Source organism: Pithys albifrons, chromosome 4, assembly GCF_047495875.1.
Source record: "Pithys albifrons albifrons isolate INPA30051 chromosome 4, PitAlb_v1, whole genome shotgun sequence".
In the NCBI taxonomy this organism is placed as follows: Eukaryota; Metazoa; Chordata; class Aves; order Passeriformes; family Thamnophilidae; genus Pithys; species Pithys albifrons.
The window spans coordinates 81,752,118-81,768,852 of NC_092461.1; the positions used below are offsets into that span (position 1 = coordinate 81,752,118).

Below are 16,735 nucleotides of genomic sequence, written 5' to 3' on the forward strand. Positions count from 1 at the left end.
TGCTTTGCTGTCATTTCTTAGGGTTCCTGACTTGCTTTTAGTACACTTAATGGATTTCATATCTAGTACTTAAAAATTAATTCAAGTACACCTTCAAGTACATCTTTCATAATGTATCTATGGGCACTCAAATATCCCTTCCAGAATTATGGCTGCTCTGATACCTGTCTTCCAAGTGCCTCGTCCTGGGGGCTGGTGTGATGTTGTGTTTGCTGGTGATTGCACACAGACACACACACACGGACACAGTCTAGTGTCCCCAGCCCCGTGATTGTGGTCCCCTCTCCAATGGCTGCCACTTACAGCTTCATGGGCAGAGCATGAGGACTCAGCACCCAGCACTAGTTTAATGCGAAGACACAACAGACCACAGTGATGAGGTACCTGCAGGGCACAGCCAAACAGCTGGTACTGACCCGCAACCTATTTACAGCTGACCAGCCTCTTTTATCTTAGCCCTGTTTTTCTCCATCTTTGTTACTCCCCAAACCTCCCTCCCTCCTTTGCCTTTGGTCTTGTGCCATCACAAAATGCTGTTCCCCTATATCCCAGGAGTGCCACACTCCTGTAGGCAGTAACCCACATAATTCACAGTGATGGCTGTCAAACAATCACAGAATGGTTTGGATTGCAAGGGACCTTAAAGATGCAGAACAGGGCAGAGTACAGGGGCAGAATCACATCCCTCAACCCGCTGGTCATGCTGCTTTTGATGTCCTGGGACAGTCGAGGAAGAGCTCATTTCTCTGGGTACTGCATTGGGGTTCCCCCACCTGCCACTGTGCTGCTGCACTCCTTTGTGCTCATGGAGAGGAGTGTTGATCACAGAACCTAACATTCTGCTGATCATTGTATCTGCTGGAGTTTGCCAAGGAAACACCTGTAGCAAGATTTGCCACATTCTCTTGGCACATCTTTCACCAAATCACCAGTACATCATTAAAGTTGGTGCTACTCACATAGGAAAACATACTTCAATACAAAACATTGCAAGGAACAGAGCAATTCCCTTTCAGACTAATGTATCTGGAATGTAAGAGTGGCCAAGACCCAAATTTTCTTCTACTCTCTTCCTTCTGCAGAGAACCTGGAATTATTTGGCTTTGAGCAACCTATTCCAGCGGTGGGTGTCCTTGCTCACGGCAGGGGCTTGGAACAAATGGCCTTTGAAGTCCCTTCCTGCCCCAACCATTCTGTGATTTTATAATTCTGTGACCCCCTAGTACTGCTCATGAGGGTACTTCAGGCAGAGTTCAGTGTCATACACTTTTTTTGGCTCTCTTTTCCTGCTCTGTGTTACTTTGAACAAACAACATACTTTATCCCCCCAAAGGCATTAACTAATTTACTGCTTCTAGGTTTTCTGATGTGTATTCAGGCTCTTGTTTCACATTTGTTTCTGTATGTGGCCAACTAGTTTCTTTATGACTGCTGTGTATTCCTTTACTGCTCATGAGAATTACTCAACATGTCCAAAGTTATCCCAGAATACTATGGAGACTCCCATCTTTCTAAGACAAACTTAACCCTAGATTGGGTTTCTTGAAGTAGTAGAATTTACTGAGTGAATGTGGGGCATGTGGAGGGTGTAAGAAAGTGCCTAGGTCTGTGTAAGTTGGCCTCAGACCACAGTAAGTTTTCTAAGTCAGAAATCATCCAAATGAGTTTCACACAGCAGTAAATTGGTACAGTCAGCACTGCACACAATCACTTGTTTGTCCTCAAAAACCGGGAGAAGATTCATTCTGGATTCATTAGCTGATGGGCCCATTGTGCATGAACTTTTGTTGGCAAAGGCCTCTGATAATACTCATTCTTCGGAGCTGAGAGCGTCTGGCCACTGTCACTTCAAGTGGAGATCCTCACAGGCAATTATCCTGAATTACTACTGAATGTTACTACTGTGAGCTAAACTGTCTTCTTTTGCTGAGAGTAGTGTAGTTTTTGTGTAATAAAAAGAGATACATGTTTAGCTTTGATGTCAAATAGCCCAGTGAGCCCTTGCTCTTAAACTGTTTCTTTAGGAGAGGAGGAGGTAGAGTGGAAGTTGTGTGGTTATGTAATATGTGGTGGAGACAATATCCCTGTGCTCCAACACTAATCAGAGTGTTTACAACCCTCCCTTTTGTATCTTCTGCTGAACAGCACAAATTCCTGTGGGGGATCTTTTACATTACTGCAGGAGGTGGCACAAAGAGCTCATTTGACAGGGACTAAGAAGCATTGAGTCTCAAGTGAATAAATGGAGCAGGTGGCACGCTGCCACAGTGTTAATGTGTCCAGTAGGCCAGGGATTGTGCTTGAGGCTGTGGGAATAAATCAGCCCTGCTTCTGGCTGAAACAAATTCCTCTGTTGATGAAGAATCCTGAAAGAGATTCAAATTATGCAGGTGCTTAATGTAACAGAAACTTGCATTGTAAAAGGCAAAAATTTATAAAATTCCTTTCAGCATCACTGTAAACAGGATGCATCTTGAGAAGGAGACGTGTTGGTTGGCACAGGTTGCCTCAAGTCACATCCAGACTTCATTTCCTCCTCTTTCAGAGAGTGGCAGAGAGGAGTGGGCAGCGCCTCAAGGCCAGGTTTGTTATGCAGGATGAAAAAGAAGCTGAAGCTGACAGCTTCTCCCGTGTGAGCTGAAGAGGCGGCCCAGGTGTCCCCTCCGTGGGGCTGTGTCAGCTCCTGCGCTGGGACTGCAGCCCATGATGTTCCCTGACTTCCCACTCTCACAACACGTTCAGCCATACCTGGCTTTATCACTGCTAACAGAATTGCAGACTCATGGAATAGGTCAGGTTGGGAGGGACCACAGTGGGCTGTCTGCTCCAACCTCCCTGCTCAGTCAGGGTCATCCCAAAGCACATTGCACAGAACAGTGTCCAGACTGCTTGAATATCTCCAGTGAGGGAGACTCCACTGCCTTTCCAGGCTACCTGTTCCAGTGCTCAGTCACCTGCACTGTAAAGTTCTTCATATCCAGGTGGAACTTCCTGTGCATCAGTTTCTGCCCATTGCCTCTTGTTCTACTGCCTGGCACCACCGAGAAGAGCCTGGCTCCATCCTCTTGGCACCTTCCCTTCAGGTATTTATCGACATTTGTCTCTTGCTGAGGCTGAACAGGCCCAACTCTCTGTTTCCTCATGAGAGAGATGCTCCAGTTCCTTGATCATTTTTGTTGCCCTTCACTGGCCCCGCTCCAGGAGCTGCGTGTCCCTCTTGCCCTGAGGAGCCCAGACCTGGACACAGCCCTCCAGGTGCAGCCCCACCGGGGCTAAGTAGAGGGGCAGGATCACCCCCCTCGACCAGCTGTCAATGCTCTTCCCAACGCACCCCAGGATCCCGTTGGCCTTCCTGGCCACAAGGGCCACCGCTGGCTCATGGCTCACGTTCCCGGTAAGGGTGCCCGGAGGAGCGGTGTGGCCGCTGCCCGCCGGCGCTGGGGGGCTGCGGAGTGAGCCCCACGGCCTCCCCTCTGCAGTCCCCGCCGGGACGGCCGGGGCCGCTCCGGCAGCGGGGGGGGAAAAACGAGGCAGCACCGCCCCGGCGGCGCGCGGGCCGCTGGGAGCTGTAGTGCGGCTGCCGACACCCGCCTGGTGCCCTGCCGGCAGCTGCCCCGGACGGGACTACAGCTCCCGTCATGCCCCGCGCTCGGGGGGCCCGGCGCCTCCGGCCCCGCCCTCCCGGCGGCGGGGAGCGGGGCGGCGGCGCGTGCGCGGCGGCGGGGGTGGCGCGGCTGCCCGGCGGTGCTGCGAGCGCCGGGCGGCGGCGGCGGCGACATGGGGCGCGAGGCGGGGCCTGCCCGCCGCGCCTGAGCCGAGCCCGAGGCGGAGCGAGCGGGACCCCCACGGTCAGTGCGGGCAGCGGGGCGGCGGCGCGGCCACACAGCCCCGTGCGGGGCGCGGGAGCCGCTGCGTGTGCGGGCGGGCGGGGGCGGAGGAAAGGCAAGGGGGGGGGGGGACAACGGGCGGCGCGAGGCCCCGGGTGGGGGAGGGGCCGGGCCGGGCTGCCGCCTGGGGGCGGGGCCACGGGGGGCTCCGCCCACTGCCCCATCTGCCTCGCCGCTTCATTGCCTCCTTACCCCTCCCCTTCCTTCCCCTCCCTTCCCCTCCCTTCCCCTCCCTTCCCCTCCCTCCCCTCCCCTCCCCTCCCCTCCCCTCCCCTCCCCTCCCCTCCCCTCCCCTCCCCTCCCCTCCTTCCCCTCCCTCCCCTCCTTCCCCTTCTTCCCCTTCCTCCCCTTCTTTCCCTTCCTCCCCTCCTTCTCCTCCCTCCCCTCCTTCCCCTTCCTCCTTCTCCTCCTTTCCTTCCTCCCTCTCCTCCTTCCCTTCCTTCCCTTCTCTCTCTCCCTCCCTCGCTCACTCTCTCTCTTTCCCTCTCTATGTTCTTCACTTATGAGCCACATTGTCCCTCCTGCCCTTACAAGAACAGGTGCCTTGAGCAAACCACCTCCTGAAAGGTTCACTCCCCGTGCGGTTGTTTTGGGCTGTTTTTTTTTTTTGTTGGGAGGAGATCAGGTTATTTTATTCATTTACCTTCACCTAAAGGTCACATCTTAAAAAACAGAAAACTTAGGGTTATTGTAATTTTTCCACATCTGGTGTGGTTAACAGGTGCTGAGGATATTGTGTGTGTGTTACTGTACCTCATGGAATCACAGAGTGGTTTGGGTTGGAAGGGACCCTAAAGACCATTCAGTTCAACACCCCTGCCGTGGGCAGGGACACCTTCCACTCCACCAGGCTGCACAGAGCTCCATGCAGCCTGGCCTTGAACACTTCCAGGGATATGTCAGTGTGTGATGTATGAGCAAATACATAGTGCTTATGGTATGTTAAAACAAGCAATGAAGAAAATGTCCACAGTCCACACTGAAAGTATCTGTTCATGAGAATGGTGTAGTTAGGATTCTTCCAACCTGTCGTCCCTGAGGTTAATGTTCATCCTCAACTGGAAATAATAATTAAAAGAGCAGGCTAAGACATTATTTCCAGCTGCATACACCAGAAGGATTTGTGCAGGTCCGTTGTTCCAGCACAGCAGAACAGCCCTAACTGCATTCTTAAGGGTGTTCCTCTCCTGGAAAAGGCTTGGAGCGCTTACCCGGAGTGTTCAGCACTGTCATAATGCACCTGTTCAGGGTGATGTTAAAGCTCTGTTGGGTATGATGCGGGACTGTAATGGATGTAAATGTATTGATGAGCTGAAAGGAGAATGGCAGAGTGATCCCTGCGATCCCTTAGATTTGAGTTTGGGTGTCGTTCAAGGTGTTGCACACACAGCTCATGGGCAATGGTGTTGTGCAGTTTCTTCAGTTCATTTCAGTATGGGCCATGTAGTGGGTGTGACACATACTCTTGAGGGGGCTCTTTTCCACAGAGAAATAAAAAAAAGCACTTCCAAGCTGTTATAGTTTTGAGCATTTAGTACTTCTTAGTGTTTAAAATTTATTAAATCCCTTGCTGTAATGCTCTAGGTAATTATATAAAAAATAGCGTGTCTATTACAGAGAAGCAGGGAACCTTACACTCCCTGTTCTAGGGGTCTCGTTTCTGTCTTGGAGAAAATGAGTTGTATTCTTTAGTCTTCCCACATCTGAAATGGAACACAGGAATAATTGCCTGAAAATTTTAGTGCTCCAGCTGCAACTTTGGCATCCTTCTGCCTTAGTTAAGGTGTGTTCAGAGGTGGAATGGAATATTTTGTGGTTTAGTTTGGTGGGTTTTTTTCCCCCAAAGTAAGGATTTCACTGTAAAATCCCTGGTGTCACTGTAGTGTTATGCAGGGAAGAAAGTTCTTTTTCTGTAGGGCAGTTTATTTTCATTTCCATATGTGCATGTCTATACTGGACTATACTGTCCTGGAACTGCAATAAACTGCGTTCTTGCATCAGAGCTGCACGGTTTGATTCTGTAGGTGTGCTTAAGGCAAAGCTGATGTTCATGAGCTTTGGGGTTCTGATCTCCACTGTACCCTTTAGGCACATTTCCCTTGTATGTTTAGCTGTATTTTCTTACAGAAAAGGTTTGCATATTTTCGGAGTAAACACTGCTGTTTCTTACAGGCTTTTTTTTTTAGCCTAATATGGGACATGATACTGTTCAGCAATAAATAGCAACAAAGGAAAATCTTTTCTCCTGTAAAACTTGGTGTCATGCAACTGGCCTCAAAATGCCAAATACAGTATGACATTTGCCTTCATTTTATTGTAGTATAGTATAGCATAATCTACTAAGCTTTTCTCTAAACTAATGTGTCTGATTGTGTTGAATCAGTGAATGATTCAATACTCTTAAAGTAGTCCTGGTTTGCCATGTGCCGCCTTCCAGTTTTCGCCTAAAGAATTCGTCATCTCTTTGTGCTGTTCCCCAGAGCCTCATGGACCACAGTTTTTAAATTGTTGCTCAAAAAATTTTTTTAAATGCATCAAATGGGCCGATAATTGGGTTGGAAATGCCATATGGAGTGGGAGGCTTGGATTGGGCTGCATCCTCAGACATGGTGGTGTTGAAGGGTGGCTGCTGTCCAAGTGATTTACAGGATAAGGATGCAGGTTGAGTTTAGAAAAAGGAATGGCGTGACTCCTTTCCTGTCCATACTTACCCTTCCCATCCTGGCAGTCCATTACCTTTTGGGCTTGACATCAGGGAATACAACCTTGGATGAAGCTTTGGAGGTACAGTAGACTGAAAGAGATTTTCATGGTGGAGGCAACAGCAAGTCTCTGAAGCTGAATAGCAGCAGGGGCCAAGTGATCCCTGCTTTTCTTTAGGCTGCAGTAGAAATTGGGGGATGACTGCTTACTTGGAGCAGCTGTTGGGAAGTGGGATATGGAGGGATGTGTATGATATTGCCCAAGAGGGAGTGGTGATCCAGTAAGTCAGCTCACACAACACTCAGCTCAAATACGTCCAAAGACCTTCTAGTTTGTTCTGTCCTGTTACTAAAAGATAATGTACTGGGAAAAAATGTTTTTTTCAGGTTGCACCAGTGAAGTGCTGTGACAATTTTGAACTAGTAGGGAAGAATTTGTGAAAAGATAAATACAAAACAGTGGCTCTAGTGGATAATAAGAAAATAAAACTCCAAATCAATACCTAAATAAAATATATCTGACCAAAAATATTTGGGAAATAAACCGGGGTCCTTAGTGTTGTTTATTACTAGTTGTTCACTAAAAAGTATTGTGCATCTCTTTTTCTTGTCTGATGATGAATTCCAAGTATGCATGATAGACTGAAATCTGCAAGTTCAAAAACATGGAATCACAGTGTTTAGAGTGATCTGTTCACTACCCACAGGTACTGTTTCCTTTGCTAATTAAATAAGATGTGTTTATTAAACAGAGAACATGTTTTGGTATTTTTTCCTTGTCTAGATCCTGTGGTATTAAGTAAACAAAAGTACAGATAATGGAGATGTCCCAGTTTCTTCCAGAAGTGGCTTGGCATGACATCCAGACTAAAATATAGCAACTTGTCATTTGATAAGCACAACTTTTATAATAATAATAGCAATAAATAAAGAAAAAATGCTTGCCAGATGATAAAACAATAATAAGGTAAATCTGAGTAAGTACAGTAAAATGACAATGTGTATTAATACTACTGTGATATTTAGCCCAGTTTAAAAAAAAATTAGTAGAGAGAATGTTATATTTTAAATAATCAAATCTGTTGTTGTTTTCTATGTGCAGAATAAAATAATGCATTTATTCTGATAAATTAATAGTTTGCCATCTGTCGATTTGTTTTAAGGAGGATGTGTAGGAATATAAACCTTAAGCAATCAATGCAACTATGAGATTTCTTTAAGAGAAGCTTTATGGTCCTTGGTGTTGCACATTAATTTATGGTGTGATCCTGTAGACAATCGCTGGCTTGCTTCCATTCGGGCTACTGTTTTCCCTGGAGGAAGCAGAGGATGGCTTAGTGATTCTTGCCAGCTACAGCCCAGCACGGAGCACAGCCCTGGGGAGACCTTACCTAAAGCTGCAGAGATGCACTGTTTTGGCTGCTGGGGACCAAGGGTTTCATGGCAGTGGGTGCAGTGGAAGGGGCAGCAGCTTCCCAGCGAGTGGGTGCGGGTTTCTTATTGCCACGCTGCCTTCTTTATTCTCCTCTTTGCCCACAAGGAATAGAGCTTTTTTAGACTGGCTATTCTGGTCTCTGGAGGCACACAAGGAAAGAAAAGGATGAGTGATGGCTGTTTGCATGAGGTGGGATTGGCCAGATGGTTGCCGTAGAGGGAGAGTGAGGAGTGAGTGCTCAGCGGTGAGGTTTGACATTCCAAATCAGAATGCAAGTTTGGACCAAACTGAAAATTATTTTAAGGAAAACAAATATAGTTTTGGATTGGCTGTTTTGTACATTTGTTAGCAGTGAATAACTCTTCACTGGAGTTAATTTATAGAGTTATGTATAGATAAAATGTATTTTTCTTTCATTTTTTTCCTCTCTAGTATGGAAATTTCATGTGTTTCTGTGATCGAGGTTAAGGCAACTCATGAAGTTTGCTTCCTGCTTTACGGTTCAGTAGGGTGGGTCCCTGGGCTTTTTGTATGACGAGTAACTGAGTTTTCTGCTAGAGGACATCTGGCAGAAAGGAGCTCTTGGGACTGAACAGAGATCTGTGGAGGCTGAGTTGGATGTATGTATGTATATGAATGTATGGCCAAACTTTGCAAACGAAGATTTGGGAAGGGCTCTCCCCACGTGCCCTTCCAGCCTGCACAGTGGATTTTTTAGGTGAGGCACAGCGTGTGCAGAACTGGCCCCACCGTTTAAGTCCTGAGGTCCATCTGCCACGGCCGAGCGAGCTTGGACAGTGACAGGGAAGTCCTCGGGACTGTCACAGCACCCGGTACTGACCGGGGCTGACCCTGCTGAGCATCCAAGATGTGACGGGATGGGATGACAGGGAGGCATTGAACTGCCAGGGGATGGTCCCCACTGAGACTGGAACTCAGGACCTTGGGATTTGGAGTCCAGAGTGCTCTCCTTTACACCACGAGACCACCCCTTGAGCTGGATACATGGTTTTCAAAAACACAGTGTATGATGAAAATACTGTTAACTTGACACTTGTGGAAAAAGGTCCATCACAGTGACAAAAACCTAACTTCGTAGAATAGGGGTTACACCTGAGAGTTGAAGGTATGAGTTTAGTGTTTATCCTATAATGCCTTCTGTGAAATTTAACTTACCCTGGTAATGAGACTTGTTGCTACTTGAACATTTCTAGCCTGCCCAGCTGTGTTTTTTAAATGTGAGTATCACCAGTCAAGGTGCAGAATTTTTTTGATGTTGCCAAGAAAATAAATTTTCACTGATTTTAACATAAATTACATTGAACGCTAAATGTAAATTCTAATGCTAAACGTGCCAGCAGTGAGACTCTTGTTTCATGGCATTAGTAGTAGTTTTCTACCGTGTTACTCTGAAAGTCCATAATTTTCAGTTACTGTTTTCCTATGTCCAATATGCTGCTTTCACATACTTAATACTGAGTCTATTAATTTAGTGTATAATTACTAGTAAAAGATAATTAAGTTGGCAGATGTTTTGCAATATTTGTAATTTTCTAACTCCAGTAGATTTTAGTATTGTGAACCAAATGCTGTATAAAAGCATAATTCTAATCTGTACAAAACCTACTTTTTTTTTTTTAATTGGATTTGAAGAAAGGTTTCATCTCGTCTTTTTATTTTCACTTGCAGTGGCTTCAAAGGAGATGCTGTTCTTTTAAGATTGCCTAAATAGCTCTTCATATTTTGTGGGATGTTTTTAATTGATTGAATGGACTAAAATTGTAAAAGCTTGTGGGGAAAAATACCAAGTGATTGAACAGATTTACCCAGAAACTCATTGGATTATTTCAGTCTGGTGGTTTTAGCTTTTCCTGTTCTTTAGATGTTTTAATCTTTACAAATTCTGTAAGTTTTCTTCATGCTGGCCATTTGCAAGCTAATGTTAGATGCAGAAATCTTTCTCTGGTCATGCTTCTGAAGATTGAATCCTGAAATGTGGGGTTGCAGTTCTCCAAAATTTATACAGTGTGTACCACTGGTGATCGGGTGTGTTTTTAGGAGTCATATTTTGAGAAGGGTTTTAAACTTTGCTGGAGGAAATGAAATGCAACTTTCCAGCTGAAAGAGGAAGTGATGAATATGTGGAGTTCTTACGTTGCTGTCTGGATGGTTCAGTAAATTAACACGACCAGCGTGCTAAGATGTAGATTTAAATATAAGTTCCTCCACAATGATAATTAAGAACTAATTTTCTGGCACTGTTTTTCACAAATCATTCTTTGAATATGCCAGAATCTGTATACTCTGCCAAAAAGCAATGGAGGACTTGCATCAGTTTTACCTGCATCACTCCTTTTGTGTGCTGAAATTTTATAGTTTGTTTTATGATCAAACTTGCTCGCAGTTTTCTATTGGCTTCTTTTGGTTGCTTATTCGTTATAAAGTCTTTAGTAAGTAGGTTTTTAATATGTTATTTCAGTCAAACTTTGAAGACATCTAAAAGATACACAAAGGTGTGTCACAGAAATTTGCAGTTGGCATCATTAGAATAGTCAGTTGTAAAGGGATATTGTCGATGGGTGATTGCATTTGGTGGTCTCCAGTACTTAAGTACAAGGATTGCAGCACTCCCAAAATTGCCTTGTGTTGATGGAATCAGTTCACCTTCTCTTTGGCACGGGGTTGGACAGTGGCCATCTTTTGTCTTACATATACTGGGACTTCATTAAACTTCATGCTCTTAATTACAGCAGCATGACTTGTGTTTAGCCAAGGCTACACAACACATTTGGGAATGGCACTCAGCTTGTTTGGTCCTGTGCTGCCAAATACTGAACTTTTTCTCCATCTGTGAAGCATAGATATTTTTAGTGTTTTATTTGTGTTATTATTCAGTTCATTTTTATTGTATTTTGGCAAGTAAGTTGAAAACATCAATCGGTGTGTATTTCTTAAGGTGTTTTTTTACGATACTCTCACATAGGATTGCTGAAAATTACTTCAGTAGATGCTACAAACTGAACTGAATGAAGCCAGTTTTAGACAACATATGTGAATTTAAGGTTAAATTCTGAGGATGTTTGTACCTTTTTCTAGAAGGCTGGTATTCCATGTAAGTTTTTTGTCAGGCTGTTTGGCTGGGTAAATTGGCATAGAAGGCAAATACTGTGCACTTGTGGGTCCTGCTGCTGTTTCAGCAATTGGCATTCTCTGAGAGACCAGCAGCTGTCCCAGGATACCACACCTTGCCTTGGATCTATTTGTGAATGTTTTATGTGTTCACATGCATGACATTTTGCAACATCTCAGCCCTGGAGGTTCTGATGTTAATCATAATTAATAATCTGCTGAGCTTGTAAATATTTAAATTGACTTTCCCCTGGGGTATTGAGTGAATCTGGGGCAGACGTGGAAAACAGAACTTGTTAATCCCATCTCTGCATATGGTACTGAAAAAAATAACTAAAACTTCAGAAATTTGCTAAAAGTGGTGTTGATGAGAAGTTGTCACTGGCATTGATGGGAATATGTCTGGAAAGAGATGATATCATCCTCTTCTTGTGCAGAAACTTACATCCCATGCTCAAAAAATAATTTCTTTTCCATATAGCCTGAATTTGACAGACATCAGCATCTATTCCAGCAGGTTCCACTGCTGTAGACCTAACATGGATCAGCAAAACAATTACTTTGTTGGCATGTCCCTAAACAGATCTCCAAGTGAAATAAGTTGCATCAGAAAAAAATCCTTGGGTGGATAAAACTGCATCTACAATAAGGGCTTGTTAGAAACTGCTGTTCTGGGAGCACAGAAACTGTACACTCCTGTCCATTATAGTTAAGTTGGGAAAATGTTTGTGTATGACCCAACCTGCGCTTGATTTGACTCAAAATGGGTCTAATAAAACAACCATTGAAAGCAGAAGGAGGAGACTTTCCTTATACTTTGGTTTCTAGTTCAATAGTCCTTGATATCAGCTTGATAATATACAGGACTCTTAAGCCAAAAAAAGGTAATGCAGACATAGTTATCAAATAATCACTAAAAATAATCAGCAGATAGACATAGTTATTAAATAATCAGTAAAAATAATCAGAGAAGCTGTTTATATAACCAGCTTTTCTAGATCAAAGTCTTTCTTTACTTTTCCTTTCTGCTCTTACAGTAGTTCTGTTTAAGACTCACTAAAAGTTGAATATGACTTGCCTGTTACTTTGGAACATGCAGGGCTTTAAACATGAAAAAATCGTACATGGAAAATGATCATCTGTGTCATGTATCACTTGAAGAGGTCCAAGCAAAGCTGTTTGTAGTTTCTCCTCATGTTGCAGAGTTGTCAGTTCGAGTGACAGCCCACAATTGATGAGTCTCTTCATCTGTGTTCAATACACGCTGGCTAAATTTCAGCGTAAAGTGTAAGAAATTTAATTTTCACTGTTTTAACCCTAAAGGTTTATGTGTCAGTCTCCTTTCAAGAAATGCTTATTTCTGGGAATGATAAGGCCTTAGAATTGAATATTCTTTGCCTGTGGTAAGGTAAACTAGATAGTTTGTACTGACCTCACAGTTTTAAAGGATTATAAAGTGACTTCTGTAAAATTAACTTAATGCTGTTCAAAAAGTCTATATAATATTCTATAAAATAATGATGACAGTTCAGCCAGTTCATTGAATAAGCATGGCACTTGTAATTGATTTTCTACACCAATCTGAAAGATAATATCTCAGTACTGAATAAAAAAGCGACGCTGTCTGGATTCAGCGTGCCGTTCTGCAGGCAGTGTGTGTGCTCTGCCATTCCTTCCACGTGTTAAGCAAGTTTATGCAGTTGACAGAGAGCGGCAGGGCTTTGTCCATGTGGAACTGTGTTGGTGGGTGGTGGCGAGTGGCTTTTGGAGGACAGACCAGCAGACACCAGTTAAGAGCTGTTTGTAGAGGGGCACAGCAGTTCCAGTTGGCCCGGGTAAGAAAGACGTACATGGCAGCTGACTCTGTTCCCAAGATCTCCACGGAGCTTGAACTCTGCCTGCTGACAGGAGCCTCACAATGTGTTACTGCATCTCCACTGCTGCTGTTTCATTTCCAGGTGAATTGGTGCTGTTACAGAAGTGGCAGTGCATTATGTTGCATGTTTCTGTCCCAGGTTTGTTACCAATGTTAAATTCAGTGCAAAGAGTCTGTAATAATTCCTGTTTACCCTTGTCGTTTCTGGCATCTTTTAGTGTGTTAGCTCAGGCACTCTTAAAAAAGACCTCACAAAACCAAAAAACAGGCTTTTTATAGGCTTAGATGTTTCTACCTGGGTGATGGCACTGAGTGAACAGAGCTCTGGGCTCTGGAAAACTAGATTCCATTCTGTATTGTTTGTTCTGTCACAGGTAGTCTGTGGATGCCCTTGAAAGAATAGCAGAAACCGCAGTAAAATATTTGATGCCAAATCCATCAAATTAAATTTGCCTATCATGTCCCTATGGTTTCTCTTCTGCTTCATTTTCATTTTTTTCACCCTGATGAATAGCACTTGCTGTTTTAACGGCATTTGTAGTACATTCAGGGGTGGTCCCGTGGTGTAAAGGAGAGCACTCTGGACTCTGAATCCCAAGGACCTGAGTTCCAGTCTCAGTGGGGACCGTCCCCTGGCAGTTCAATGCCTCCCTGCCATCCCATCCTGTCACATCTCGAACGCTCAGCAGGGTCAGCCCCGGTTAGTACCGGGTGCTGTGACAGTCCCGAGGACTTCCCTGTCACTGTCCAAGCTTGCTCAGCCGTGGCAGATGGACCTGAGGACTTAAACGGTGGGGCCAGTTCTGTGCACGCTGTGCCTCACCTAAAAAATCCACTGCGCAGGCTGGAAGGGCACGTGGGGAGAGCCCTGCCCAAATCTGCGTTCACAAAGTCTGGCCTTACATACAGTACATTCAGCTCAACAGTCTGGTTTAGGATGTTTGCGTTTTTTCACTGACTCCACTAAATTGACAGCTGTTCCCAAATTGTGTGCTTTCGAGCACTGGAGTGTGACTGAACAATGCTGTAGTTTAAATCTCTGATAAGGGGAATTTGTCATTAAATAAACCCAGCCCCGGAACTGATAAAAGCATAAATATAGGTCTTAATTTGCTAAATCGTCAGTTACTGTGCAACTTGCTCCAGACCTTTGCTGACTAGGGATTAGACAACTCTTCAAAAGACTTGCCAGAAAATTGGACTTGTAAAAAAACTTGCCTACAGTCCCAGTAGTGATTGTTAAGAGAATAAACTGCACACCTTTTGTTGTATTCTCCTGCCTTCCTCTGCTAAGTGATAAAATTTTGTTTTGTTTTATAAGCATTAGTTCTGGTACAAGTGGGAATTTGGAGAGGTGGACAGGAGAGAAGGAGCAAGGTTGTCACACCAGGAGTAATTCTAAGGCCAGTCTAAGCAATAATAGGTATTATATATGTTGCACAATGTGATGTTTTTCAGAGGTATAGGAGGGTTTGCTGTGTTAGCAGGACACTTGGTAATGTCCAATTCAGCTCTCAATAGTTCAGCTGTTATCAAAAGTGACCACATTTTCATTTGGGTTGAAAAGTTGGGTTTCAGAGGCTGGTATTTAAAAATGTGAACAAAAAGCACTAAGCAAATTCTTCAAACTGTTTCTGAGAATTCAGCTAGCAGGAAAAAAGTCTCTTCTGCAATAACATATTTTGGTAATGAGGCAAGCCTTTTTAATGTTAGTTGTAGTTTAGAGGGGAAACCTAAATTTGGCTGGAAAAGACCTCCTGGATTTCCTTGCTTATGTGTGGCCCATAATTTTCAGAAGTCTTAATTAGAACTGAGTGTGGGAGAAGTACAAGGTGGCAAGGGAAACATGGGAAACAGTGAGCAGCCAAGAGGTGAGGTTTGATGAGACACTGGGTGTGGAGAACAGGAATGATGAAACTGGAATTGCACAGATCTGGGTAGTGAACACCTGCCTGGTGAGGAGGAGTTTTTGAGATAGATGAGGTACAGTCCTGATGGTGGAGGAACTGGACTGTAGAAGAGGGGGATGAAGAAGCTACTGGAGAGGGACTGAGCTTGGGAAGCAGTGAGACTGAATCATGGAGTGGGAAACAGTGTACTGGGCTTGAGTGTACATATGTGTGTGTGTGTATGGCCAGACTTCACAAACGCAGATTTGGGCAGGGCTCTCCCCATGTGCTCTTCCAGCCTGCACAGCAGATTTTTTAGGTGAGGCACAGCGTGCACAGAACTGGCCCCACCATTTAAGTCCTCAGGTCCATCTGCCACGGCCGAGCGAGCTTGGACAGTGACAGTGAAGTCCTCGGGACTGTCACAGCCCCTGGTACTAACTGGGGCTGACCCTGCTGAGCATCCGAGATGTGACGGGATGGGATGACAGGGAGGCATTGAACTGCCAGGGGACGGTCCCCACTGAGACTGGAACTCAGGTCCTTGGGATTCAGAGTCCAGAGTGCTCTCCTTTACACCACGGGACCGCCCTTGGGCTTGGGTACCATTACTGGAGATACTGGATTACTTTGTGGTGACAAGACCATGGGAACCAGAAGCAGGATTCACAGAGGGTAAAAATAGAGAATCTCAAACAGTGAAACAGCACATTCCCAAGAAGTTTGAAGAACAAGAGATTATTCTTAGGGTGAGACGTAGCAGTTGCAATGCAGGTGATTAGTTAGTCAAGATACTCTGACCTGATTACAGTGCCCACCTGCCTTGTGATGCGGAGCCCAGACCTTCTGCTTGTTACTTGAGAAAGCTGCAATGTACAGCCATTAAACAGCTCGTTAGCTGGCCAGTTATTTCCAAAAATGCCTCTTGCTTGGGTGGCTGTGCTGGTAATATAATGCACTGCTTTGAAACTGCTTCCATGGCAGTGGATGGAGCTGGGGAAAGACGTGGACAGGGCTTGCTGTGATATCACTGAAGGACTGCAATGGGCATGGGAGTTGTGGGTGTCGTGCTTTGTGTAACCTCTGGATAAAGCTACAGTTGTCACTCCATAAAAAAGATACGTGCCAAGGTTTTTCTCCCAGAGTACCTGCGCTGGAACCAAAGGTAGGATGTAAATTGTCACATCACGCCTCGCCAAGGAAGTCGGATGCTATGGCCAAATAGAGGGTGTGACAGTATAGCCAGTGCAGGTGCAGGGCCATGGAACAGGGCTTTTCCCAGGCAGTTATGGTCCATCTCTTTTCTGGTGTGCTCTCTCTGGAGCAATGCACTTAACACCCCCTCCCCCACCCCCAGGGATCCAATTTTTGTTTATCCCAAGATGTCTTTTGTAAACAGCCTGTGAATTGCATCCTGGTGAACCTCTGCAGAATCTGTAGGCTCGGGGTGTAATACTGTGTTCCCTGAAGCAAGCCAAACTGAAAAGCACATGTTACCACATATCTGGGGATTTTGTCTTCGTGCAACTCTAAGACTTTATGTAAAGGGATTGGAAACCTTGTTTCTGATATTTCTAGAATGTCTAGGGTATTATTTAATTATTTATTTTAAGCCTGGCTCTCTCTTAATGGGATGGTTTATTGAAGAGCTGCAATAACCTGAATAACAGGGAATAACCTGGATGTGGCTGCATATTTTAAATGTGAGCTGGCTCCTCTAAGAGTCCACTCAGATATGGATAGGCACTGATTGTGGATAGCTAAGTAGTTTTTGTGTTTGTGTATCACTCCTTCTGAGCTGGTATGGACTCTCAGAG

General features: G+C 44.8%; 1 protein-coding gene across 1 annotated transcript in view; it reads left to right on the forward strand.

The window, feature by feature from the left end:
- The first annotated feature begins 3,691 nt into the window (after nt 1-3,691).
- The window catches only part of RALBP1 (ralA binding protein 1), a 34,488-nt gene continuing 21,444 nt past the window's right edge, over nt 3,692-16,735 (forward strand). The window contains exon 1 of the mRNA XM_071554811.1: nt 3,692-3,848. The gene's annotated coding sequence lies outside the window, so the exon portion shown is untranslated. The remainder of the gene's footprint in view (nt 3,849-16,735) is intronic.